General features: G+C 45.2%; 1 long non-coding RNA gene across 2 annotated transcripts in view; it reads right to left on the reverse strand.

Annotated features, from left to right (window-relative positions):
• LOC149317975 (uncharacterized) overlaps window positions 1-27,321 on the reverse strand; it is an 87,547-nt gene that overhangs the window by 24,097 nt on the left and 36,129 nt on the right. For both annotated transcript variants that reach the window (XR_016279957.1, XR_016279956.1), the window contains one exon: window positions 7,194-7,362. This is a non-coding gene — a long non-coding RNA (uncharacterized LOC149317975). The remainder of the gene's footprint in view (window positions 1-7,193; window positions 7,363-27,321) is intronic.

Raw genomic sequence — 27,321 nt, forward strand, 5'->3', positions numbered from 1 at the left:
CCAAGGCGGTTTGTCTCTGCATGAAACCAAGGAGAGAAAATAGCCCATCGGAAAGGAAGCCTCTTGGTTCTCAATAGGGTTTCCTTGAGAGTAAGAGGTCTGGAGGCGTCAAATCTGTTTAGATCCGAATTGATGGTGCGCCCAAGGGTTCTCTTTTCAGTCGGTCTTTGGGGAGAAGGAGCAGAAGAGGCCCTTCTGATGGAGTCAGAACTATTTCATGGAAGATATTATTACTATTATTATTATTATTATTATTATTATTATTATTCAATAGACTGTTAAATAGATAGTGCAACAGATAGATGATATAGGGATATATAGATAGATATAGATCTGTTACATATATATATATATATATATATATGATGCAGATAGTTCAATAGACAGATGATATAGATATGGAGATAGATAGATAGATAGATAGATAGATAGATAGATAGATAGATAATATTATTATTATTGTTGTTGTTGTTATTTCCCTGGGGGATTTCGCAAAGAGGACGATCCCAATCCAGAGAGAAGAAAGTCTGCTCTGTCTTGTCTTTCCTCAGTGGTGGCTCCTTCTTAGTAAATAGTCTTGAAATTGATGGATTGGTAATAAAAAATATTAATTAATTTAAAACATTTAAAATCAATGGAGTGCATAAACTTTGGGACAGAGATGCCGATGAGGCCAAGGAAATTTGGAGTGGTGATGGGGTTTGTGAACTGCCCTCAAGTCGACTTCGATTTATGGGGACCCTATGAATGAGAGACATCCCAAAGTCACCTTCTTAAGGAAATTGGGATCGGTAGCTGTCTCTGTATCACAGTGTGAGGGTTTGATAAACCCCCCCTCTCTCTTGCTGCTCTTCCTTTGGCTGGGTTCCCCCCCCTACTCCTTACTTTCTCTCCTCATCTTCCCCTTTCTGAGTTTTGGCACCATAACAGTGCACCTGTAGAGTCAAGGCCAAGCTGACCCAGACAGGGAGGGAGATAAATTAGTTTTCGGTGCCAAATGATAAGACATAGAGTTTCATCCTCATTAAATGTTAAGAACACACTTTTTTTAATTTGGATTATTGAAAGTTCAGAAGGAGGGTGCAACTTAAGAAACGAAACTTAAGGACTGTCTTCTGTATAAAAGGCTGCTCTCTGCTTTGTCCGGTGGCACAGTTTGGTAGAAATGATTCCCCTGTGTTCATTTGCATGCAAAATAAAGGCCATCTTGGATCATGGACCTAGTTTGTTTGTTTCTCCTGATTGGTACCTTTACAACAGGGAGAGAAAGATAAATATCTATTGAACGATCTATGTCTCCATGGGTTGCAGCTAAGGACAGGAAACGTGATAGACCCAGAGGGAGAGGGAAATATCAATATTATATCTGCATCAGATGCAGATCTTGTTCTATGGATATTTTTCTCTTAGAAATGCTCGCCTGCGCCAGAGGAATGCGGGCTGATCCCGGTTTTCCCCTTCAGACAGAAACAAACCCCCTCCATATATATACATGTGTATGTATGCATGCGTGAATGAATGAATGTTCAAATTCTCAGCTGCCTATTTCAGCTCCTTTCAGGGCAGGAGGCGATCAATATATAGCTTGACTGTCTATATCTGCATCAGATGTGTGTGTGTGTGTGTGTGTGTGTGTGTGTGTGTGTGCGATGCCGGTATAGATCTATATATACAGCATATTAATATATATGATGGAGATATAGATAGTTAGTTAGAGAGAGAGAGAGAGATCTGTTGCAGATATAGATAGATAGATGATAGATAGATAGATAGATAGATAGATAGATAGATATCTGATGCAGTCTAGATAGTTCGATAGATAGATAAACAGGTAGATCTGATGTAGATATAGATAGTTCAATAGATATAGATATATAGATTCATATAGATATAGATCTGTTGCAGAGATAGTTAGATAGCCCAGCCCCACACACCCCTCTGGGGAAGCTCAAAGTGGGGAGGGGGGGTCTCTTGCCTAGAAGCGGGGGTCTTCCACTCGCCCGGAATGCCTTCGGGGTCGCCCTCTGGCCCTCTTTCCCACGGCTGGATTGGCTTGCTTGGATGCAGATATAGATAGTTCAATAGATAGACGATATAGATATAGAGAGCCTTCCTCGCCCCCTCCCTCCCTTCTCCTGGCTTTCAAGGCTCCGGTGCTGGGCTTTATTTCCAAGGAGGGGGGGGGGGGTTTAAAAATGAACAATGTATTATCTATTGACTACATTAATTTGTATCCCGCTTTGGGACCCACAGCGGCTTCCAGTCTAAAACCTTACAGTTCCAAACTTACAACAACCAACAACAAAATCCCATTAAAAACTTACAAAAGGGACAACTGAAATGGAATTAAACGATTAAATTCAACTATCAAACGTCCTCATTATTGAAACAGCCTTTTACCATCATAACAGTGTGGCTTTTATAGGAGGGAGGTTCAGCTATGTTCTTTAACTTTTGCACTTTTAGTTGAATGGGATGGTTTAAAAAATTATTGTTGTTTTTAATTTTAGTTTAATTTAATATTAAATTAAAGTTTTAAGTTTCTTGTACACACACACACACACAACAAGAACCTTACTACAAAAATTTATAAAATTAAATTAAACTAAAATTATTCTATGATATTAACCCACCTTGAGTCTCCTCGTAGGTGAAAAGCGAGATCTAAAATCTCTGAAATAAATTTAAAAATATGTTTATACACACACACACACACACACACACACACACACATATACAGGAAGAATGGAGTGTAAGTCTTATATGTTATATAGTATGTGTGTGAATATATGTAAACGTGTGTTATACTTGCCGGTTTAAATGTATCTATGTATGTGAATATATGTAAATGTGTATTATGCTTGTAGGTTAAATGTGGGAAAAGAAATAAAAACCAGACATTTTAAAATAAAAAAATGAAAATGAATACATTATTATTATTATTATTATTATTATTATTTCCGCTTTTATTTCTGACATCCTTTTTGTTGCTCTATGCAATCGGCACAACTCTGGACCCTCACCAGCATGACAACCCAGGTTCAACATCGGAAAAGGAGAGAAGGCTATACTCCTAAAATTAAATCAAATTAAATTAAAATTAAAATAAAGAAAACCCCCGCCTTGGGTCGCATTCCGCTGCTCTGTCTCCTCCAAAGGCATCCCCCGAGGTCCATTGAAAAGCCAGCGGACCACACGGAAAGCCTTAATTAGGCGGATGAAATCCCAACCCAGCTCTGGATGCCTTGGTCCAGGGGGGCTCTCTTTCTCTAAAACAGCCCCCAACCTCTCCTCCTCCTCCTCCTTCCTCTGGGGTCCCTAGTCCAGGCCGAAGGGAACAGCTGGGAGAACTACAAAGCCCCTTTGGGGGGGGGGCTGGGGGGAGGAGGAAGCCATGCATGTAATTGAGGATCTTTAACATCACTATTTTAATGATCGGTGATTAAAAGTGCTTGCTTCTGTCCCCCCCCCCCCCAATCCTTCACACACACACACACACACACACACCCGAAAGTTAGAGACCTGGCTTGAGAGCTGCTCTGATGGAGTTGGAGGGGTTTGGGTTTAGGCTTTGCTTTGCTTTTTTAAAGGAAAGAAAAATCAAATTTGCAAAACTCAAAAGCGAAGCCAAAGCGGATCTTTTCCCTCAAAAGGTGGCAGAAACGGTGCCTGGCTTTCTTTCCTTGTGTTGATTTGGAAGTTTATGTGTGAGGGCTTTGCTCTGGTGCCACAGCAAACTACCATTCCCAGAATTCCATAGCACTGAGTTAAACTGGGGTCAAACCGGATTTATTTCTGCAGTGTGGACGCAGCCTCAGACAGTAAGCTCCTTGGGGCAGGGACCTGTCTTCTCCTATTTTGTAAAGCCCCTTAACTATAGGAATTAAGAAGTAATGAGAAGACTTATTTCTGGGCAATTGCCCAGCCAGAAATGACAGTTCCTCCAAGTATGTTCAGAGTGCCTTTTCCTCCCAATATTCTCCTTCCTGGGCCATTTTTGTCCCTTTAGAAATAAAATTAAGAGAAGCCCCATCGACCCCTATTCACTATTTCTCCCTCTTCCAAGAAGTCGGCTGCTGTTCCTTCCATATTCTTGCAAGAGGGAGGAGCAATGAATGGAAATCTATGGGGCTTCCCTTATTTCTAGAAGGGAAAAATGGCCTGCGAAGGCGAATACTGAGAAGAAAAGGCACTCTGCATATACTTTCAAGTCAGTGGCTCTTCATCCTTTTTTTCGTTTCCGTATAGAAGGATGTTCTTTAATCCCGGATTTGAGAAAACGGCTCAGCATTCGTTTGGAAATCTGTTTTGTTTGGCCAAAAAGAGGCTTGGCTAGGCAACATCCGGGTCTCATTAACCAACTTCTTAGAAACAGCAGACTTTAGAATTGCACCGCATTCCTCCTCAGGAAGAGAAAGCAACTCACTTCTCCGGGTCGTAAAGACAAACACTGCACCAGCATCGAAGCGGAGAAAGGCTGTCCAGTTTGGCACCTCTTTAACTGCCTGGGCTCAACGCTATAGAATTCTGGGACTTGTAGTTTTATGGAAGAAGAAGAAGAGGAGGAGGAGGAGGAGGAGGAAGAGGAGGAAGAGGAAGAAGAAGAAGCAACTGTGTGTGCTGTTTACCTTTCCAAACCACACTGCAGAAATAATCCAGTTTCGGACCGCTTTAACTGCCCTGGCTCAATTCTAGAGAATCCTAGGGACCTGTAGTTTTGTGAGACATTTAGCCTTCTCTGTCAGAGAGCTCTGGTGCCACAACAAACTACAATCTCCAGGGTTCCCCAGGGCAGTTAAAGCGGGCTCAAACTGGATTATTTCTGCATGTGTGGATGATATGCTTAAAATATAGGAGCCTCTATTATGGATTGGAAATCTCTCGCACTTTCTCTCTCTCTTTTGGGAGAATCTCGAAACGACCTGCCTCTCCATTCACTTTAGCAAAGAATTTTGGAGAATTCCTGCAAAGTTCGCATGTGCTTGGGTTCAAAAAACTCAGGTTCACGTATTTGATTAATATGTTCTCTCTAGGAATCTCTAGGTCCTCCAGTGTGACTCTATTGTCAGCTTTGGCCAATGCGATTCTAGGCTGCATCAATAGAAGTATAGTGTCTAGATCAAGGGAAGTAAAAGTGTAGCTCTGTTCTGCTTTGGTCAGGCCTCACCTGGAATAATCCTGTGTCCAGTTCTGGGTGCCACAATTCAAAAAGGATGTTGAGAAACTGGAGTCCAAAGGAGGGCGACTAAAATGGTGAAGGGTCTGGAAAACATGCCTTGTGAGGAGAGACTCAGGGAGCTGGGGATGTTTAGCCTGGAGAAGAGAAGGTTAAGAGGTGATATGATAGCCCTGTTTAAATATTTGAAGGGATGTTATATTGAGGAGGGAGCAAGCTTGTTTTCTGCTGCTCCAGAGACTAGGACCTGGAACAATTGACGCAAGGTGCAGGAAAAGAGATTCCACCGCAACATTAGGAGGAACTTCCTGACAGTAAGGGCTGTTCGACAGTGGAACACACTCCTTCCTCGGAGTGTAGTGGAGTCTCCTTCCTTAGAGGTTTTTAAACAGAGGCTGGATGGCCATCTGTCGGGGATGCTTTGATTGAGAGTTCCTGCATGGCAGAATGGGGTTGGACTGGAGGCCCTTCTTGGGGTCTCTTCCAACTCTAGGATTTTATGATTCTAAGGGCCACCCAGCCTCTGATTTAGCTTGGAACTAGGGACCCCCTGCTTCCTCGGCTGTCCATCCCAAACCCTTCTTCTTCTGCCATGCAGGAACTCCCGAATCAAAAAGCTCAAGCAGAGGCTGGATGGTCATCTGTCATTGGAGATGCTTTGATAGAGCGTTCCTGCATGGCAGAATGAGGTTGGACTGACTGGCCCTTCTTGGGGTTTCTTCCAACTTTATGATTCTGTGTATGATTCTACACAGAGAAAGGGAAAAGTCTGTAGAAAAATTTCCAAGTCTTGAGAGCTTTCTGTCCCACCTCCCTTTCCATTTCTGGCCCTGATGGCACTCGGATGACAAGGAGGAACAAGGAGGAGAGGAAGGAATTAAATCCCTCTCTCTCTTTATTTTTAAGGGTGGTGGCAGAGGGGAAATGATGGAGATGGAGGAGGAGGAGGAGAGGCCAAGATTTATATCTCTTGGAAAAGAAGCCGAGGCAGATGGCAATCGCGTCACGAACAAACAGACGGGGGGGGGGGGGGCAGAGGAGTTTAAACTTGGGGAAGAGTTTTGGGGGAACAAAGAAGGTGGCTGTTGACCAAGGAGAGGAAAGTTGGGGGGGAGAGGAAAAGAGGGGGGAAAGGAGAAGGGGGGTCTCTGCTTCTGCCTTCAGGTGGATAATAAACGAGAGCCTCTGCCCCCCCCCCCCCTTTCCCCCTGTTGTGATTCAGAAAGATCCCAGAGAAACTTTGTGTTTGTTTGTTTCTGCAAGAGGCCAAGGTGGCATTCATTTATGTACCAGGCTTTGTAGCCTCAAGAGGCCCCCAAAGGGCCTTGGACTCCAATCTCTGCCAGGGTTGGGCTCGCCCTGGAGGGCAACCAAGCCCCCCTTGTGCCAGCTGGGAAGGGGCAGAGAGGTTCAGTGGTTATCTGGGGAGGGGGCGAAGTAAACCGGATCAATCAAAGTCTGAAGGGCAGGGGAGTGGGGAAGGTGGGGGGCATCGATCTGGCCTTCTTGAACCCCCCTCCCCCGCCCTGTGATATTTGAGACTCAGCATTGAGAATGGCAAGGCCAGGAAGCAGAAACGGCCTGGATCGGGCCCTCCGTTGCTTTCAATGGGACTGAGAGGGCAGCCCTGCTCCTGGCCTGGTCCTACAGCATGTTGTTGCTGTTGTTGATGATGTTGTTGTTGTGTTTATTTATATCCAGCCTTCCTCCCAGCACAGTGACTCAAGGCAGCTTACAAACCTAAAACAGTCCAAGTTCAAACACTATAAAACATGCCAAATGCAAGTTTTAAAAAAAACAATTCTATGTTGTAATATTGTTAATTGTTTTATTATCATTTCTGTTGTAATCCATCTTGATTCCTGGGGGGGGGAGGCAGAATATAAATAAATTATTATTATTATTATTATTATTATTATTATTAATTCAAACCTTTTAAAAAATTAAAGTTTAAAACAAAAACAGAACAGCATCCATTTCATTCAAAAGCCTGGCACATTAAAAAAAACGTCTTTACCTGCCGCCAGAAGGACAGCAAGGATGGAGCCCTCCTGGCCTCTCTTGGGAGGGAGTTCCAGAGCTTGGGAGCAGCCACTGAGAAGGCTCTTTCTTTGTCTTGTTCCTCTTGTTCTTGTTTTTCCGACCAGAGAAATTCAGGAAAGCAGATGGCTGCAACTCTGTCCACCCTAAGAAACAGGCAGAAAAGCGGGTATGGGGTTCTGATCTTAGCACGGTGACCAGACGTCCTCCTTTTCCAGGACATGCCCTACATTTCATCCTCCCCCCCCCCAGGCATTCCAAAATGCCCTCCATTTGGAGCATGACTAAGAAGCATGGGTTTACATTTAGAGGAGTGTTTTGAGTTTGTTGTTTTGCAATCTCCTCCCTTTGTCTCCAATGCCCTACATTAGTTGTGAGTTCAATCCTAGAGGAGGGCTCCAGGGTTGACTCAGCCTTGCATCCTTTCTCGGAGGTTTGTTGGGGGCAATTGGCTTACACTTTGTAAACCGCTAAGGGAGTGCTTAAGTGCACTGATAAGCGGTATAGGAATGTACTTGCTATTGCTATCACTAAGCATGCAAAAGGATCTTGTGGCACCTTCGAGACTGAGAGAAAGGTGAGCATAAGCCTGCCATAAGGCTGCTGTGCGGATGGAGCCCAAGTTAGATCCCAGGTATGAGAACTCTTTTACTCTTTCCTCCTCCTCGCTATCTATGAAATAACTCGAGTGGACTATCTATCTTATAACTATCTTAAGGCAAGGGTAGTTATAGAATTTGTAAATGAGCGAAGTTGCTTGGTTTTCTGTTTTGTTTTGTTTTTAAAATGTACTCTGTTAGAAGTAAGGAAGATCAGGGTTCAAATCCCTGCTCTAACCCCACTGGGTGCCTTAGGCAGGTCACACTCTCTCAGCCTCAGAGGATGGTGGGGCAAACCCCCTGGGAAACAACAGGATCCGAGCAATGGATGCAAGCTAAAGGAAAAGAGATTCCTCCTCAAAATTAGGAGGAACTTCCTGACAGTAAGGGCTGGTCGACAGTGGAAGATATTCCTTCCTCGGAGTGTAGTGGAGTCTCCTTCCTTAGAGGTCTTTATACAGAGGCTGGATGGCTATCTGTGGGGATGCTTTGATTGAGAGTTCCTGCATGGCAGAATGGGGTTGGACTGGATGGCCCTTGCGGTCTCTTCCAACTCTACGATTCTATGAAAGGAAAAGCTGGTGTTAGCTTTTGCCTTAGGGTTTCCACAAGTTGGAAAGGCACAAAACTACAACTTGCTGAAGGCTGAAGGCAAGTTGTAGAGAAGAGAAGGGGATGAATTCTTATTCCCCCCCCCCCCCCATTTAAGAAACAATACCAAACAACAAAAAATCCCAAACTCTTATCACTAACAAGATATATAAATATCATCAAAGGGAAGAAGAAGCCTTCTTTGGAGCAGCCAAGAGGGAGCTTAAGCGGCTTTATTTTCTCCTCCTGGTGATTTGTAGCACCGCGAGGGGCTCCGCATGCAAACACCCCGCAGGTGCAAGTTGTAACCCCGTCATCCGGACTTTTAATGTAGATGGCTCTGCTACTTGTTTGATCGCCTCTTTGAACCCGCTTTTACAATTGCCTGTGACGAAACGCTAGGCTGGTTCCCCCTCTTCTCTCCTCCTTTCCATCCCTCCTATCCCCCCCCTCCTTTCTTTTTCTTTGAATAAGGCCTTCAGGGTAAAGTCCTCCGGGCTTTATTTCGAGTCTAGGAAGGAGAGGGAAAAGAGTAAGAAGTTGCTCGGTTAACCCCCTCCAGGCAAAAGAGAGAATGGCTATTATTATTATTATTATTATTATTATTATTATTATTATTATTATCTTGAAGGGGACAGTTTAATGAGCTTCTGATTTCTTTCTTTCTTTCTTTCTTTCTTTCTGTGACTCTCAAAACTGCTACAAGATCTCTCTACCTACCGATTCGGCTATATCTTTGAATTCTAGCTTTGTTGTTGTTGTGTGCCTTCAAGTCCTTTCCGACTTGTTTGTTTATTTATTTATTTCAGTTCTATGCCGCCTTTCCCCCAGAAAGAGACCCAAAGAGACGCACAGGATTAAAAAACGTTTCTCACTACTTTACAGTCAACATTTAAAAAAAAAACCACAGTGAAAACCGTCTCATTAAAACAATATAAAATTAACATTAAAACATGCAAAAAAATTTAAACATACTCCATTCAACACCGTCCTGTCACGAGTATTGCATTCAAAAAGCCTGCCCTAAGGCGAACCTACCACGGGGTTTTCTTGGCAGGATTTGTTCAGAGGTTCATAGTGGCTATGAAAGAGCTAGAAAAGATCCTATAATGCAAAGGTATACAACTGAGCACAAAAGTTAGAACCATACAAGCCATTGTATTCCCTGTTACCATGTATGAATGTGAGAGCTGGACAGTTAAGAAAGACTATAGGAGGAAAATCCATTCTTTTGAGATCTGATGCTGGAGAAGAGTACTGAGGATCCCATGGAGAGCCATGGGTCCCGGAGCAAATCAAATCAGAAATCTCCCTGGAAGCCAAGATGACCAAACTGAGGCTGATGTACTACATCATGAGAAGGCATTAATCACTGGGAAAAAACAAAAATGCTGGGAAAGGTGGAGGGAAGTAGAAAGAGAGGAAGGCCACATGTCAGATGGATGGACTCTATTAAGGAGTAGAATTCAAAGATATAGCCATGTTAGTCTGCAGAACCAGTCTGTGGAGAGATCTTGGAGACCCTTGGAGACTCACTGAAAGAAAGAAGTTGGCAGCATGAGCTTTCCTAGACTTAAGACTTTAAGTCTTAAGACATTAATATGCATCTGAGGAAGTAGACTGAAGTCTGAGAAAGCTCATGCTGCCAACTTCTTTCTTTCAGTTAGGCTCCAAGGGGCTCCGAGATCTCTCTGTTAAGGAGGTCATAGGTATGAGTTCGCAGGACCTAAACGGAGCAGAGGAGGACAGGGAGTTCTTGGAGATGTCTCATTCACTGGGTCGAGCTCTACTCTCCTTTCCTCTAGGAAGAGCCAGGAGGGTCTCTGCATCCAGCGCACTTTCTCCAGTTGGGAGAGAGCCAGGGGGCGAGGAAGAGGCAAGAAATGTGGAGGGGTTGGCTGGGTTAAGAGACCCTGGGAAAGGCGCTGGGCTCGACCCTTCCCAGATCAACATCTATCTTTCCCTTCTGGGAGCGATCAATAGATCGGATCCTGGCTGCTTTCGCTGTCTCCGGGGAGACCGAGGGGAGGCACAAGCTTCGGAAGGACCCTCCCTAAAGGAAGACTTTCTCACAGCTGCGGGAGGCCTAGATATGGAAATGAGCTCCTTGGGGGGAGGAGGAGGGGGGAACGAAGGGAGGTTTCTCCCCTCCCACTGCCTTCAAAGCCCCCCCAACTTTGGATCACCCCCACTGCCTCCAATACTCCCCTTTTGGATCACCCCCACTGCCTTCAAAGCCCCCCAACTTTGGATAACCCCCACTCCCATTGAGCCCTACAACTTAGGATCATCCCCCCACTTTTTTCAACCCCCCCAACTTTGGATCACCCCCATTGTTTTCAAACTCCCCACTTTTGCATCATCCCCCCACTGCCTTCAACACCCCACACTTTTGCATCACCCCCCATTGCCTTCAAAGCCCACCCAATTTTGCATCACCCCCCATTGCCTTCAAAGCCCACCCAATTTTGCATCACCCCCCATTGCCTTCAGAGCTCACCCAATTTTGGATCATCCCCCATTGCCTTCAAAGCCCCCCACCTTTGGATCATCTCCCTCCATTGCCTTCAGAGCCCTACAACTTAGCATCATTCCCCCACTTTTTTCAAACCCCCCAACTTTGGATCAACCCCCACACTGTCTTCAAAGCCCCGCACCTTTGAATTATTCCCCCCACTGCCCCCAAACTCCTCACACCTTTGGATCATTCCCCCACTGCTTCCAACCCCTCCCCCCGGTTTAGATCATCTCACCCCTCCCTCCACTAACTTTGGATCACCTCAAGCCCTGGCCCAACTCAAACAAGCTCAGCCTTAAAGCTCCCCTTCCTTGATTCCAAGTTCTCCACTTCGAGGAGGAGGAGGTGTTAAGAGTCCATCCACACTGGAGAAATGTCCCAGTTTGACACTGTTTTAACTTCCAAAGTTCAATGCTATGGAATTCTGGGAAGTGTAGTTGGTTGTGGCGCTAGAACTTTGCAATACATCTGGAAAGACTTGTTGGGCTCCATCCGCTTCGCAGAAGAAATCGGCAAAAGGCTTAGGCTGCATCCGCACGCAGAATTAATCCATTTGAACCCCACTTTAAGGGCCCTGGCTCAACGCTACGGAATTCTGAGAATGGCGGTGGCACCAAAGGCCTCTGAGAGAGAAGGCTACAGTCCCCAGCATTCCCTAGCATTGAGCCAGGGCAGTTAAAGCGGTTTCAAACTGGATTGTTCCTGCAGTGTGTTGTGGACCTGTGCTGAATATCTGGGTCTTTAAACAGAACTTCAGGCGCAAAATAGGCGCCTGGGAAGAAAATGGCTTCTAGAGGCAGCATTTGAACCCTTTGCTCCTGCTGCTCATACAGTCGGCCCTCCTTATCCACAGATTTTTTTATCCATGGATTCAAGCATCCACAGCTTGAAAATATATTTGAAAAATGGAAATTGCAAAGAGCAAACCTTGATTTTGCCATTTTATATAAGGGACACCATTTTGCTGTGCCATTGTATACAATGGGACTTGAGCATCCATGGATTCTCTGGGGTAGCTGTCTCCCTTTTGGATTTGGGCGGGGAAAACAAACCCAAAGTTGTGTGGGGTGGTTGCTGTTATGCCTTCAAGTCATTTCTGACTTCTGGTGACCCTAAGGAGATCCCTATCATAGAGTTTTCTTGGCAAGTTTCTTCAGAGGGGGGTTGCCATTGCCATCCTCTGAGGCTGAGAGAGTGTGACTTGCTGGGCCTTTTTATTGGCAAGAATCCCTGTCCAGCCTGGGGACTCCGACTGGCATCCTTAAGCCTGCTTCCTTGGCTTTTGCAGCCTTTGGCTTATCTGAAATCTGCATCAGTCTGGATCGCCTCCTCTTGTAGCAGGACCCTTTCCAGAGCCACTGTCCATAAACGAAGGGGGCCTAGATTCTTACTGAAGTGTCAGAACTCCCAGGAGGGCACATTGCAGAAATAATCCAGTTTGACACCATTTTAACTGCCATGGCTCCATCCTATGGGATCCTAGGGTTTGTAAGTATATACTTGACTATAAGTTGACCTAATATATAAGTCGAGGGCAGGTTTTGGGACCAAAATTATGGGTTTTGATATGACCCCTGGATAGGTCGAGGGTAAAACTTAGGAGCATATAACAAAGGATCTAAAGGATGAAGGGAAACAGTGCCAAAGAACTTATTAAATTCCAGCAGGCATAACTGTTTGTGCTCATACTAAAGACTGGATGGGTGAGAAAATAGAGGCGGTTCAAGTGATTCCAGGGCAGATGACACTCTTGCCTTTCCCCAGGGGATGGTTCCTTTTTTAAATGAAAGTACAGTACCTACATTGACCCATGGATAAGTCAACTCAGGTTTTTTCCATCAGTTTTTTGGCCTAAATTCCTAGACGTATACATGAGTACATAGAGTAGTTTGTTGTGGTCACCACAGAGCTCTCATAAGGAGAAGGCTAAATGTCCCAGCAAACCACAATTCCCAGAATTCTGTTGCATTGAGAAATGGCAGTTAAAGTGCTGGTGCCAAACTGAATTATTTCTGCAGTGCAGGTGCAGCCATAGTCCTTAAAAAAAAAGCAGTCCTGGTACATGTGGGAAAGGAAGGGGATGGAGATGCCAAGAATGAAAGTGGTGGGGTAATGCAAGTTTCCTAAGGCATCAGCTTTTGCCAAGACAACAAAAATATTAAACATCAAAAAATGTCAAAGCCAAGCCTGTTAGGGTCCAGCTTTAAATGAACAGAGGAGCAGAAATGTGCTTTTGTGGAACTATGCTTCCCTAAGAACTGAGAATTACCTTGTAGTTCAAAACAAAAAAATACTAATGGCTTTAATACACGCACGCACATGCACACGCACGCGCACACACACACACACACACACACAAGGCTATATCCTAATCTAGCTAGTGAATAGTTCAGGTAAAGAGAAATATTTATCTCACCATTTTTCCAAAGAAAATGGAGAGAGGAGGAAGATGGAAACACAAGAGCTCAGTTGAAAATATTTTGAGAATATGTCAGTGAGTCCCAAAGGGGTGTGTGTGTATGTGTGTGTGTGACCTAAATCACATAGTTAGTTTGAATGGGGGGTGCATGCAGGAAATCCCTATCTATCTAAGGAGAGGAAAAGAGAATGCACAAATTTTCCAACAGGAGCCCAGTGGGTTACCAAACAGGTGCCATGGATAACCCCTGTGAGGTTTTGCGTTTCTTTGTTTTTAATTGAGGATCTATTAGCATCTGACGCCTTGTTGTGGATTATGGTGTGTGTGTGTGTGTGTGTGTGTTAGAAAGAGACACACACACAGGAACACAGACAGTCTTCTACACGGCAGAAATAATCCACTTTGACACCACCACTTTAAACACCATAGCTCCGTGCTATGGAATCCTGGGAACTGTAGTTTTGTGAGTCATTCAGCCTTCTCTACCAGGCAGCTCTGGTCCCCCAACAAGCTCCACTTCACAGCAATCCCATAGCATTGAGCCATGCCAGTTCAAGCGGAGAGGAGCTGCTCTTCCCAGTTGAGAAACCGAGAACAGGTAGTGTGAAGCGAGAGAAAGAGTCTGGATAATGTCTTATAGCACTATTGTTCCACTTTAACAGTCTCCTGTGGAATCTTGGGATTTGTAGTTTAGGGAGGGCCATTATTATTAAGTTTCTTTTCAGTCAGATGGTATTCCTTTTCTCTTTCCACAGTTACAAAAGCCCCCTGGACCTACCTTAGAGTCACTGCAGCCGTCGTCGTCGTCGTCGTCATCATCATCATCATCATCATCATCTAGCATGGGTCCATCTGACAGAATTGGGGGAGTTGAACATCACACTAAAGTAGCCCTATTGTTCCACTTCAATTGCTATGGCTGCCTCCTGTGGAATCCTGAGATTTATAGTTTGGGGAGGGGGCATTTAGAACTCAACTATAAATTCCACAGGAGGCAGCCATAGCAATGAAAGCGGAATAACAGCACTACAAAAGGTGTGTGGCCCAGTTGTTTTGAGTGTTGGACCCGAAGTCCCAGAGGTCGGGGTTCGAATCAGCCCTCAGTCGTGAAAATTTAGTGGGTGACCTTCTACAGGTGACATTCTCTCAGCTTCAGAGGATGGCAAGGGCAAACCGCCTCTGAAGAAATGCTAGAATAAACTCGCCATAAAATGCCTGGAAGTTTCTTTGTTTGCTGCAAAACTCAACCCAGGGGGCTGATGCGAGGCTTCTGCAGAGTTGAGGAGTGAAATTCCCATTATGTTGACACAGGCTGCGTCCACACTGCAGAATAATCCAGGTTGACGCCGTTTTAACAGCCCTGGTTCAATGCTATGGAATTCTGGTTACTGTGGTTGTGGGAGCCATTTAGCCTTCTCTGCCAGAGTGCTCTGGTGCCACAACAAACTACAAAGCCCAGCATTCCCTAGCATGGAGCCAGGGCAGTTAAAGCGGTGTCAACCTGGGTTATGTCTGCGGTATGGATAAAGAGACAGAAGACTCATCCAAGGAGGGAGAAGAGAGCGGGTGAGATGAGGAGAGAGGGAAGGAGAGGGGATGAGGGGCAGCGTGGTGTAGTGCTTTGGGCCTCGGCTACGACTCTGGGAGACCAGGGTTCGAATCCCTGCTTGAACGTAAAAACCCACTGGGTGACCTTGTGCAAGTAACACTCTCTCAGCCTCAGAGGATGGCAATGACAAACCTCCTGTGAAGAAACTTGCCAAAAAAATCCTATGATAGGTTCCCCTTAGTGTCGCCGGAAACGACTTGAAGGCACACAGTACAGCATTTAACGCAGTGTCAGCCTGGATTATTTCTGCAGTCTGGACGCAGAGGCAGAAGAACCATCCTTGGTGAGAGCAGAAGGCGTGAGATGGGGGGGAGGAAAGGAGAGCGGGAAAAACCCTCTTCTAAAAGAAAGGTGGTATAGTGGGACTGTGACGAGACCAGGGTCCGAATCCCTACTCCGCCATGGAAACCCATGGGCCCAGCATCAGAGGAGGGCAATGGCAAATCCCCTCTGAAGAAACCTGCCAAGAAAACAATGGGATAGGTTCCCCTTAGGGTCCCCCTAAATCAGACCTGAACAACTTGGCAGTAGGTAGGGGCCAAAATTAAAATAGGTTGAACTTCTTTGGGCCACAAACTGGTTTTTAATACTGTATTAATGATTTATTAACTATGATTAATAATAATAATAATAATAATAATAATAATAATACATTCCATCCTCCCCCTCCTCTGCCTGACCCACCCCTCAGGAGAAAGCCCAACAGCAGAGAAGCTTGAGGGATGAGCATTTGCCCCTCTTCTTCCTCTGCCAAAAGTCCAGCAGTGGAAGAGCCTTGCAGGGTGAGCGTTTGACCCTCTTCTTTCTCTGCTGCCTGGCCTTCTCAGGAGAAAGTCAAGCAGCAGAGGAGCCTTGCAGGGTGTTTGCCCATCCTCCTCCACATGGCCCTCTCCTCAGTAGGAGGCTGAGCCCTAGAGGAGCCTTGAAGTTGTTCCACATCCTTGCGAGCCACATGTGGTCCTCACAGACCTGCCATAAGTCAAAAAATGAATTTTGAAGGCGCACAGCAACATGCAAGCCTAAGTAAGGCAAGGGAAAAGGAAGCAAGTGTTGCAAGGGGACTTCAATTCCCTGCCCTTCTTCTCCTTCTGGTGCACAGCCTGCCTTAGAGGGAGACTGTAGGTGGGAGAGGAGGGGGTTTGCACTCCCTTCTGTTGCTAGGAGGTGAGAAGAAGGAGGAAAAAACTCCACAAAGTCGGGCAGCAGAGGGAGGGCCATGTGTGGGTGTCTGTGTGGATGGGTTGGGTTTTGTGGCAAGGGAAAGTGCTGACATCTGGTGCAGCCTCCACCTCTAAGCTGGTCACTTCCAGGAGCCAAGTTTCTGAATCTCTACAATTAGGTGGACATTGTTCTTCCCCAACCAGAGGCAAAGGGGCTCTCGGTTGGGGCCCAGCCAACTAAGCGATGGAGGTTATTAAATCATAAAGCCAGGGTGATTTCCATGGTGGGTGGGGGAAATAAAAAAGGGGGGTTCAATAATGTTGGAGTATTAGCATCAATGCTTGTTTTGGAGATCTATGTTTTCTTTCCTTGAGAAGAGGAGTGGGTGTCTTCCAGAAGGAACATTGGTGTACTGTGTATCTCTTGGTCAGTGTTGCTTGTGAAGAGGCCACTTCCCATACCAATCCCTTTTCAAGGGGTCAGTAAAGTTTATTGTCCTTTGTTTTCTGTCCCCTTCCCTCGCTCTGCTCTCACCAAGCATGGAAGCAGAAACCAGGTTATGCTATTAAAGATGTTTTTCCCTTCTGTATATACTCATGTATAAGTCTAGAAATGTAGGTCAAAAAATTGACCCAAAAAAACTGAGTTGACTTAGCCATGGGTCAATGCAGGTACTGTACTTTAACTCTTATTTAAAAAAGCAACCATGCCCTGGTGAAAGGCAAGAGTGTCATCTGCTCTGGAAGCACTGAACTCCTTCTATTTTCTCATCCATCCAGCCTTTAGTGTGAGCACAAACAGATATGCCTGCTGGAATTTTGTAAGTTCTTTGGCATTGTTTTCCTTCGGTTCATCCTTTGTTAGATGCCCCTGAGTTTTACCCTCGACTTATCCATGGGTCATATCAAAATCCATAATTTGGCTCCCAAAACCTGCCCTTGACTTATCCATGAGGACAACTTATAGTCGAGTATATATGGTACTTGCACAATGAGAGTCAGCTCTAGGGATTCTTCAACCAAGTATAGTTTTCTCTAGTGAATAGTTATTTTGTAGAACCTAGATGTAGCAATAAAAGCGAGTTTCTTTTTACCTACCAGTGTATCCTGCTTATTTGCCAGACGCTCAGATCTAGTTGTTGTTTTTTACCAGATACCTGTGGATTGCATGCTTGTTGCTTTGTTGCTGCTGCTGCTGCTGCTAAACTGATTTAACCACAAATAACCAAAACCATAATTCTAACAAATTATCCCCTGTTCTGCTGCCATAAAGATCACATTAACTTGAATTAGTAATCCCACAAGATGCTCGCAATAATATATATATATATATATATATATATATATATATATATATACACACACACACACACACACACACACACACACACACACAGAGTATGGAAATGAATGAGGAGAAAGATGTCCTTGCTGCAATCCAGTTTGTTTAAAACAATCATCATGCCAGGGTGGGAGTTTTTTTTTTTGGGGGGGGGGGATGTATAGCTTGGGGAGACCTTTAGCCTTTGCTGCTAGAGAGCTCTAATGCCACAGCAAGCTACAAATCCCAGCATTCCCTAGCATGGAGCCAGCGCAGTTAAAGAGGCGTCAACTGGGATTCTTTTGTATAGCTTTTGTATATAGGTTTTTATGTGGTTTTATACCGCATTAGATGATTCTGTTTTGAATTTTTATTATGAGGTGTTTTTTTAATGTTTTTATCTGTGAGTCGCCTTGGGTCCCTTCTGGGAGAAAGGCAGCATACGAATAGAATGAATGAATGAATGAATGAATGAATACATTAGTTGGCCCCTTTTCCTTCGTTCCAAATTTAGCTTGCATTTAAGTGGCAGTGATGATGGAAACACACACACAAATTCACTTGGAAACAATAAAGAAACCGAGGCTTCCTGCTAAAAAAAGATACAAAACAAAGCAGGCATGGAAGGAAAAGAAGAAGGGGGGGGGGGGTAGAACAATATTGTGTGCGAGTGCAGAAATCTCTCCAGCGACGAGTGTTTTCAATCAATTCTCAGCACACCCAAATCTGATGCCCGAGTTTCCGTTTGGAAATGTTTTGAGAATTAATTAATCTGGAGGAGGAGGAAGAGGAAGAGGAAGAAGGGGAGGAGGGGGGAAGGGAGGGGAGGAAAAGGAAGAAGAGGAGGAGGAGTAAGAAGAAGAAAAAGAAGAGGAGGAGGAGGAAGAAGGAGAAGAACAAGAAGAAGGGGAGGAAAAAGGAGGAAGAAGAGGAGATGGAGAAGTAGAAGAAGAAGAGGAGGGGGGGAGGGGGGAGGGGGAGAAGAGGCCAGACTGGGGAGTTGAGCCCCGCTTAGGTGTGGTTGTGGGTCTGCCGAAATGCCTCTAGATACCCCTGGGAGGCTCTATGGAGGGGTTGTGAGCCCCACCAACAGCAGAGGTCTGGGGGAGCGACCCTAAACCCGCTCCCTGTCATTATCCGACTTCATATTCACCGCCGTAATGAAATAATACTTTTCTTTTCTTTTGGCTCCGAAGGCGTTATTAGGTTTATAAGTGGCTTGCCACTTAACCGTGTGCAGCCAAGCAAGACATCTCCATCGTCTGGGGCGGCCTCGGGGGTCCGGGCAGGAAGCAGGAGGATTAATTTGGGGGGAAGGGGGTTACAGCAATGGGGGGGGGGGCACAAAATCCATCCAGAGGGAGGGGAGGGGAGAGGGGAATCCGAAGCAGGCAAAGACTCCGCACTGGAAATCCCCCCCCCCAAAAAAAAACCAAACTCGGGCTGCATCCACACTGGAGAGATAACTCGGTTTGGCCCTGCTTTAACTCTTTGTCTCCACTCTGGGCTCCATAACAAACTCCAACTCCCAGAATTCCATAGCAAAGGGCCAGACAAAGAATGAAAGAAGTGCCAAACTGCGTTAGTTCTCCCGTGTGGATGAAGCATAGTTTGCTTTTGAGTGATGATGCTGAGCATCTCTGCCCGCGAGTCAGGAGGCGAGAGGACCAGGCGGAGGATGCTTCTTTGCGCAGCCACCGCTTCTGCTCCTGGTTCCTTTCTTTCTGCCTTGCCTCCCCTCCAGCCCTTTTTTTTCCGCTTACATGCCTTTTCATAAGCAAACGCGGAGCCCTTGCCTCGGTGCAATGCATCGCCAAACCCGTCCAAAAGGAGGCTTAATCCGCGGTGCGCAAGGAGCCCAGCATCCCTGCCAGCGCTTGGAAGGCTGTGACATCTCAAATGCCTTCTCTCGACCTTTGCAAGAGAAAGCCGCCTCGGTCCTCATCGGAGTCAGCGGGAGATGAATAAAAGTTTATATTATTATTATTATTATTATTATTATTATTATTAGAGGGGAGGGGGACCGAGCCAAAACTTCCCAAGCGTTTCCTCCCCTCCGGAAATGATGCTTCCATTCTCAGAGGCAACGCCAAGCAAGCGGATAAAGAAGGCTAGGATCCAGGAAGGGAGCTGGCTTTGCAGTAGATCCCGGATCCAGGGAGGATCTGGCGGATCTGGACACTCAGATCCAGCCAAGGGTTTGAGCCGCCCGGATTTAAGCCTGTCTGCTTCCTCCTTCCAAATCCGAAACTCTCTAAAACCTTGGGTTTTGCCTGTGATTTCTTATGGCTGTTGTGTGCCTTCAAGTCGTTTCCAACTTCTGTGGAGCAAGATTTGGCACGATTTCTTCGAAAGAGGCTTTCTATTGCCTTCCCCTGAGGAAGACAGTATGTGACGTTTTGAACCCCATCACTATTATTATTATTATTATTATTATTATTATTATTAATTATTTTCCTATATCCCGCCTTTCTCCCAATATAGGTCCGAAACACACTGCATCAATAACCCACTTAGATACCGCTTTAACTGCCTCGGTTCAGTGCCAGGGAATCCTGGGAATTGTGGTTTCTTGTGTCCCCAGATCTCTCTGACAGCGAAGGCTAAATGTTTCACAAAACTAGAGTCCCCAAATTCCCTAGCGTTGAGCCAGGGCAGTTCAAGCGGTCTCAGACTGGATTACTTCTGCAGTGGGTTTTGGACCCTAAACACCATAGTTGGGGTGTATTTATTCCCAAATCCTCAGTGGACCAAAAGCTGAAACCAAACAATTTACTCCTGTGGATATCTACTTGGACCGCTCTCTGACAACATCCAAAATCCACCCAGTGATCCCTTTATTGGACTAACCAAAATGCACAATATACGTGTTGCAAGCTTTCGGAGCTCCACTGGCTTCTTCAACTGGAGAAAGAGAAATGTGCAATTTTTAAAACCTTGCCTGATGAAGAAGCCAGTGGATCTTCGAAAGCTTGCAACACGTATATTGTGCCTTGATTGTTGTTGTTGTTATGTGCCTTCAAGTCATTTCCGACCTAAGGGTTCCCTAAGGCAAACCTATCATGTTTTTTTTTTTTCTTGGCAGAATTTGTTCAGAGGAGGTTGGCCATTGCCTTCCCCTGAGGCTGAGAGAGTGTGACTTCTTGGCCCCCCTCACTGTCATGGTTAAATCCGTGGATTAGAAAAAGTCCGTGGTTATGGCGAGCTGGCTCTAAAAGCTGTCATCTTAAAACAAACTTCCAAACCAAACCCAAAACCAACCTCACTGTCAAATGTAGGAGATCTATACGAATATCCCTATAAAAATTCAACAAAGAAGACTGTTTCCCGCATTATTTTGTCCCTCTCCCCCCCCCCCCCCACAGCCTTTGGGTATATTTTATTGTATTTTATTTCTTTTATATGCCGCCTTTCTCCCAGAAAGAAGCCAAGGCAGCTCACAGATAAAAAAAACTTTTTTAAAAAAATGACAGTAAATTCTACAAAGGGTCAAACCATACTGAAGCTAGTCTTTGCAAGTTGCCTGCCAACTTTCGTGTCCCCAAAGTCGGAGGATATAGCCCAGTCTGGGTTCTCAAAATGTTAAAGGTAGAGATTTGTTGTTGGTCTCTTGAGAGTGCCCCCCCCAGGAGTCGGAGGAAAGCACCAGATGGGTTTTTTTTTTTGGGGGGGGAGTCCCAAAGTTTCCTTAATTTTTTTTCTTTTTCTTTAAATCAAGAATTAAAAGAAGCCACCCTCGACTTAGCCTTGCTGTATAGACAGACCTTTGGTGAACTCAAGGCTGCAGAGAAGAGAGACATGGGGAGCTGGGGGGGGGGGTGTTTAGGCGATGCCCTGCCGGCTGGCAGTGTGTGGTCTATTGTGAGGAAGGGGCTTTTTTCCACCCAGAACTTATCTCCCCTTTCCCCCCCCCCCTTGCCATCCAAGCACCTGCATTGGCTCAGGGAACTGGAGCCATTCAGCCCATCACCCTGGAAGACATCTCTGACAGCACTCAATTCATTACATTTTCTTCCTGCGTTTCAAACCAACACTCACACAAACACACACACACAATCTTGCCACTCAGTGACAGGCCTTCTCTCCCCCCCCTTCCTCTCCAAATCCTACAATAAAGTTACACGGGGGGCTCCTCGTTTGTTTGTTTGTTTTTTGGGGGGGGGTTGGAAAGGGGGTGATTTTCCTTCAAAAGTGAACTCCTGTTGACAATTTTCCCCCTTTTTAAATGGAAGGAAAACTGCTCCCTTTGAATTAGGGAGGTTCTCAAAAGAAGCACCCTTTCTAAAACACACACACACACACATCTATATCTATAAATATAAATATATATTTACACACACACGAATATATATATATATATATATATATACACACACACACACACTTTTTTTTTTTAATTTTAAGTGCGGAGAAATTTAGCAATCCTGCAAGCCCCCTTCCTATCCAAAATGGCAAAATCAAGGCTTGAGATTGGGAATTTATATCTTTTTAAAATAGTTTCCAACCGTGGTTGCTGTGGATGAAAAAAAAATATCCATGGATCAGGAAGGCTGATTTGAGTTGGTGAGCTTCGAGGTGCATCTACACCGGAGAAATGGTGCAGTTTGACCCCACTTGAACATGATCCCCATGGGGACCCATCCTTCAGAATCTTGGGATTTGTAGTTTTGGGAGGCCCCGGCACTCTGAGACTAAAGCCCTTGTAAAACTTCAGAGCCCAGTCTTGCATAGGATGGAGCTACAGCACTTAAAAGTATTGTGGAAGTGCATTATTTTTACAGCCTGAGGCTGGATGAGGAGCTGCTGGTTGTTGGTTTTTTTCGTTTTATTTTTGGATAGGGAGACGAAACAAAGGAAGGGGCTGAATTTGGAAAGGAGCCCCAGGCCTCGGAGAGAGGGAGAAAAAAGTAGACTTGCAAGTGAGTTAGTTCCTCCTTCATGCAACCCACATAGGACTCATTGGCCTGTTACAGACAGCCAAAATAAAGCTGCTTCAAGTCACTTTGGAGGTATGGTATTTCAATGATGCATGAGTCCTAACAGTCTGGAAGCTTCACCAAAGCTGCACTCCAGTCCTTAGGACTGGAGTGTGGCTTTGGTGCAGCCTTTGGACTCTTAGGACGCATGTATCATTGAAATATCATACCTCCAAAGTGACTCGAAGCAGCTTTATTTTGGCTGTCTGTAACAGGCCATTATTTCCCAGCTCAGCCTTGTGCACCTGGGCGAGGATGGCGAAATGCATAATGTGCTCAGAGGAAGGTTGGGAATAAACTAGAATCACAGAATCATAGCTGGTCTCCTGTGGGTCAGGGATGGAGAAGGGGCTCAACATCACTCCAGCCCACCCCAGATTCAATCTTCTCAAGTGTTTCCCTTTAACTAAGGCGAGGTTTGCAGGTTGGACTCTGGAGGCCAGGGTTGGAGTCCTCGCTCGGCCATGAAAACTACAGGATGACATTGGGCAAGGCACACTCTCTCAGCCTCAGGGGAAGGCAATGTCAATCCCCCTCTGAAGAAATCTTGTCAAGAAACCCCATGATAGGTTTGCCTTAGGGCCACAATAAGCCAAAAACGACTTGAAGGTGCAAACACACACACACACACACACAAGGCGAAGTGATTTCTGGCTTAAATACCCAAAAGGCACCAGATCCCGTCTGATCTTGGAAGCTAAGCAGTACCAACTCTGGTTAGAACTTGGAGAGGAGACAATCAAGGAATACCAGATGCTGCAGGCGTATATTTCAGAAGAAGGAACTGGCAAAAACAACTTTTCTAAGAAAGTCTATGGGGTCGCCATAAGTCTACAAGCGACATGAAAGGCACAAGGCAAAGTGGGCGATTCTCCTTCCTCTGCTGAGTGACTCAGGCTGCATCCGCACTTCAGAAATAATCCAGTCTGACACCGCTTTAACTGCCGTACCTCAATGCTATTGGATTCTGGGAACTGTCGTTTGTTGCGGCACTAAGGCTCTCAGACAAAGAAGGCTGAACAGCTCACAAAACTACAGTCCCCAAAATCCCATAGCTTTGAGCCATGACAGTTCAAAGTGGTGTCAAACTGGATTATTTCTGCAGTGTGGATGGAGCCTTTGAATCGGGCCCTCCCAATTGCTGCAATACAACCGACTGAGATGTACTTCTAGGGCAGTGACTGCGAGGGGCACCCAGCAAAACGTTTCAAGGGGAAATTGTGTCACCAAAAACAACAACAACGACCGACATCACACCCAAACGAGCAAAAACAAAGTCATTCGAGGGCTTGGATCGGTCTGTTGTTGTTGTTGTTGTGTGCCTTCAAGTCGATTTATAGGGGGGTTACTTGGCAAGATTTGTTCAGAGGAGGTCTACCCTTGGCCTTCCCCTAAGGCTGAGAGAGTGTGCCTTGCTCAAGGTCGCCCAGTGGATCTATCTAACCCTAAACTGCAAATCAAAGCTACGGAAATTCCCGTGGCTGCCTTTCAAGTTTAGGAATACCGGTATCCTAAACTTTGAAACAAGGACTATTATTGTTGTTGTTGTTGTTGCTGTTGTTGCATTAGGGACTTGGTGGAGTTTTGTGAATTTTAGAGCCAAACTCGAAGCGAAACTCGCTGAACATCCTTCAGAGAAACAGTTTCCAAAACTGGCAGCGGCTTCTGCCTTGCAGATGGAAAAACTCTTGCAAGGGTTGTGTTTATTTGCCTTCACACCAGAAGAACTACAATCCCAGGGAACGCCACCCTTTACCTTTTCAAAACATCTCAAAGCAACGCAGTTTCTCCAGAGTAGACCTTGCAAGGCTGCTCCAGACAAATGCTTTTTGCGCTTGGAGAACTTGCATTATTCTCTCTTTTCAATCTCACCAAAAGGAGGGGGGAGGGAGGCGAAATTCGGATTTTCTATTCATTGTGTAGAAAATCCTTTTTGAGGGAGAGTGGAGATGAGCTTTTTGGAGGGACTTAAAGGTAGCATCTCCTTGAGCAAGATGGAAATGGAAGCGGGAGAAAGAAGCCTGCGTATCTCCATCAGGCCCAAATAAACCCTCGGTCCAGGTCCAAAACACACTCCAGAAATAATCCAGTTTGAGACCGCTTCAACCGCCCTGGCTAAGTGCTGGGGAATCCTGGGAGTTGTAGTTTATTGTGGCACCAGAGCTTTCTGACAGAGATGGCTCACAAAACTATAGTTCCTAAACTGGATTCTTTCTGCAGTGTGTGTTCCGGACATATTTTTATAATGTGCAAATAAATTGCACATATTTGAAAGGTCTATAACACACCTCTATTCTGTGCAATATAGCCGTGCTAGATCAGTAAGGAGAGAGATCTCGTTGCACCTTTGAGCACCTTTTTTTACTAGATGCTGGTCTCAAAGGTGCTACTAGATCTCTCTCCATATCTTCTGCACAGTGAAGATATTTCCATCTCTCTACCTAGCCGGCGTCTGCAGTTTGCAGGGCTGTGTTTTAAACCCGGGATTATAAATCTAATTTTGATTTTTTTTAATTTTTAATGTTTTTTTTTGTTGTTGCATAAATACATGAATAACTGAATGGGGCGGCTGACGTCAGAGGGTCTTAGCAGGCGAGGAGGGGGGGCGAGAGTGTGGCTGGGAGTGATAAGGCCCCTCCGGAGGAATGCGCCGCTTGTTTCAGGCGCTAATTATTTTTTCCGCTGTCCCCAAGTTTTGGCAATTTGTAAGAGCTTAAGCTTTGTCGGGCTTTTTTGGGGGGGAAGGGGAGGGAAAGGAGTGAAAAGGGGGTCGGGGAACTCCCTTCTTCCCAGGTTTTCTCAAGAGGGGCAACAAAAGGGGGGACATTGCATGGAGGGATTGGGGTCACACACACCCCACACACCCCACAAATAACAGGACCTAGGCCTTGGTAACATCCTTACAGTCTTCAAGGTCTGCAGGCAAAAAGAAAGGAATATGTCTTGAGATGGGGAAGACTGGCTTTTTTGGCAAGGTTTGGGCCTTGGGGGCCTCAACGCGTTAGAGTCATAATCTATCTATCTATCTATCTATCTATCTATCGAAAGTATGTGTGTATGTGTGTGTGTGTGTGTGTCTATAGTGTTAGACTAACTAGTGCTAGACATATGTATAGTGTTATAGTCGTAGTCTAACACTAACACTATATATACTCGTATACACAGAGAGATATATAGTGCTGGTGTCAGACTAGCACTAACACTATACACATACACGCACACACATAGTGTTAAACTGACTAGTGTTAGACATATATCATGTATAGTGTTAGAGTCGTAGTGTATCGCTCAAACCATCACTCCACGCTCTCTTTGGAAAACAGGAGCAAAATCTGAGAGAAACCCTAGGGGCAAGATTACCACTTCCTTCCATATATATATATATATATATATATATATGCCAATATATACCATTACATCATCTCATCATCATCATCATCATTATAATAGTATGTATGTGTATGTATGTGTGTGTATATATATGTATGTATATATATATATATATATATATATATAGTGAGTCCAAACCAATCCTAGGGGCAGGATTACTACTTTCTTCCTCTCATATCTGTCGATATGTATATATATATATATATATATATATATGTATGTGTGTATGTGTATCTATATATGTGTGTGTGTGTGTGTGTGTGTGTATGCGAGGAAGAAAGTGGTTATCCCGCTCCTAGGATCGGGTTTGGACTCACTATATATATACTATGATGATGATGATGATGATAATGATGATGATGATGATAATGATGATGATGATGGTATAATGATATGGTTAATATAAGATACAGATATATAGATACATAGATATGAGAGGATGAATGTGATAATCTTGCTCGTTGAGGCCCCCATGGGCCAAATCTGGCCAAGAAAACCAGTCCTCCCCCTGGTCCTCCCCATCTCAAGACATCTATGGGGACGGATTCAATATGGGGTAAAGGCATCTCTTCCCCACCGCCAGCTCTGCTGACTGCGTCCGCACTGCAGAAATAAACCCACTTCGACACCACTTTAACTGCCCCCGGCTCCGAGTTTTGTAGTTCAGTGGGTCCGCTTGTGAGCTCTGGATTTACCCCCACAAACTACAACTCCCGGGAGGCCGAGAGGAGTAGTTAAAGCGGAGCCAACCCGGATTAGGGCGGCTGCAGCCAAGGTTCCCCCATTCCTGTTCCCTTTCTACAGGGCGGGATTTGCAGCTTTGGTATCGTTTTATATATGGTTTTAAATGTGTTGTTAGCCGCCTTGAGTTGGGTGGAAATTAATAATAATAATAATAATAATAATAATAATAATAATACAGCACAGGACGTTTCCTAAGGAATCGCCTCATCCCTCCAGCCCCAAGTGAAATGCTATTCTGGGTGCGATCCGACCCACATTCCCTTGCAACTAAATCCTGCTCCACTCACTGGGCTCTACTGCCAAAGAATCACGCCTGGCCCTCGGGTCAGGGTCCAGCCAATTGTTCTTAGGGGAACAAAATGAGAGAGGGACGGAGGGGTGGGCCTTCGCAGGATGATCAATCCCCCCCCCATACACACACACACACACACACACACAAACAACATTAAGCTACAGGTTGGCTAGCTGTTGGATTGTGATCTCCCCGCTCCAGAAAGCATCTTTGTCCAGAGGGGTCTGGCAGGACTGGGCCAAGGATCGGTATTGGAGTCGTATCTCATCTGTAACCATTGGCAATGGCATCCCAGAGAACCGACATTTAAACACACACACACACACATACAAACTCTCTCTCTCTCTCTATATATATATATAGTGTTAGAGTCCTAGTCTGACACTAATGTTATAAATATATAGATCTCTCTCTCTCTCTCTCTCTCTCTCTCTCTCTGGCTTTGCTTCGCGAACGAAGATTCAGGAAGGACTCATCCCGCGCTTT

Source organism: Sceloporus occidentalis, unplaced genomic scaffold, assembly GCF_023333645.1.
Source record: "Sceloporus occidentalis isolate IW3139 unplaced genomic scaffold, rSceOcc1.0.p SCAF_2, whole genome shotgun sequence".
NCBI classification, from domain to species: domain Eukaryota; kingdom Metazoa; phylum Chordata; class Lepidosauria; order Squamata; family Phrynosomatidae; genus Sceloporus; species Sceloporus occidentalis.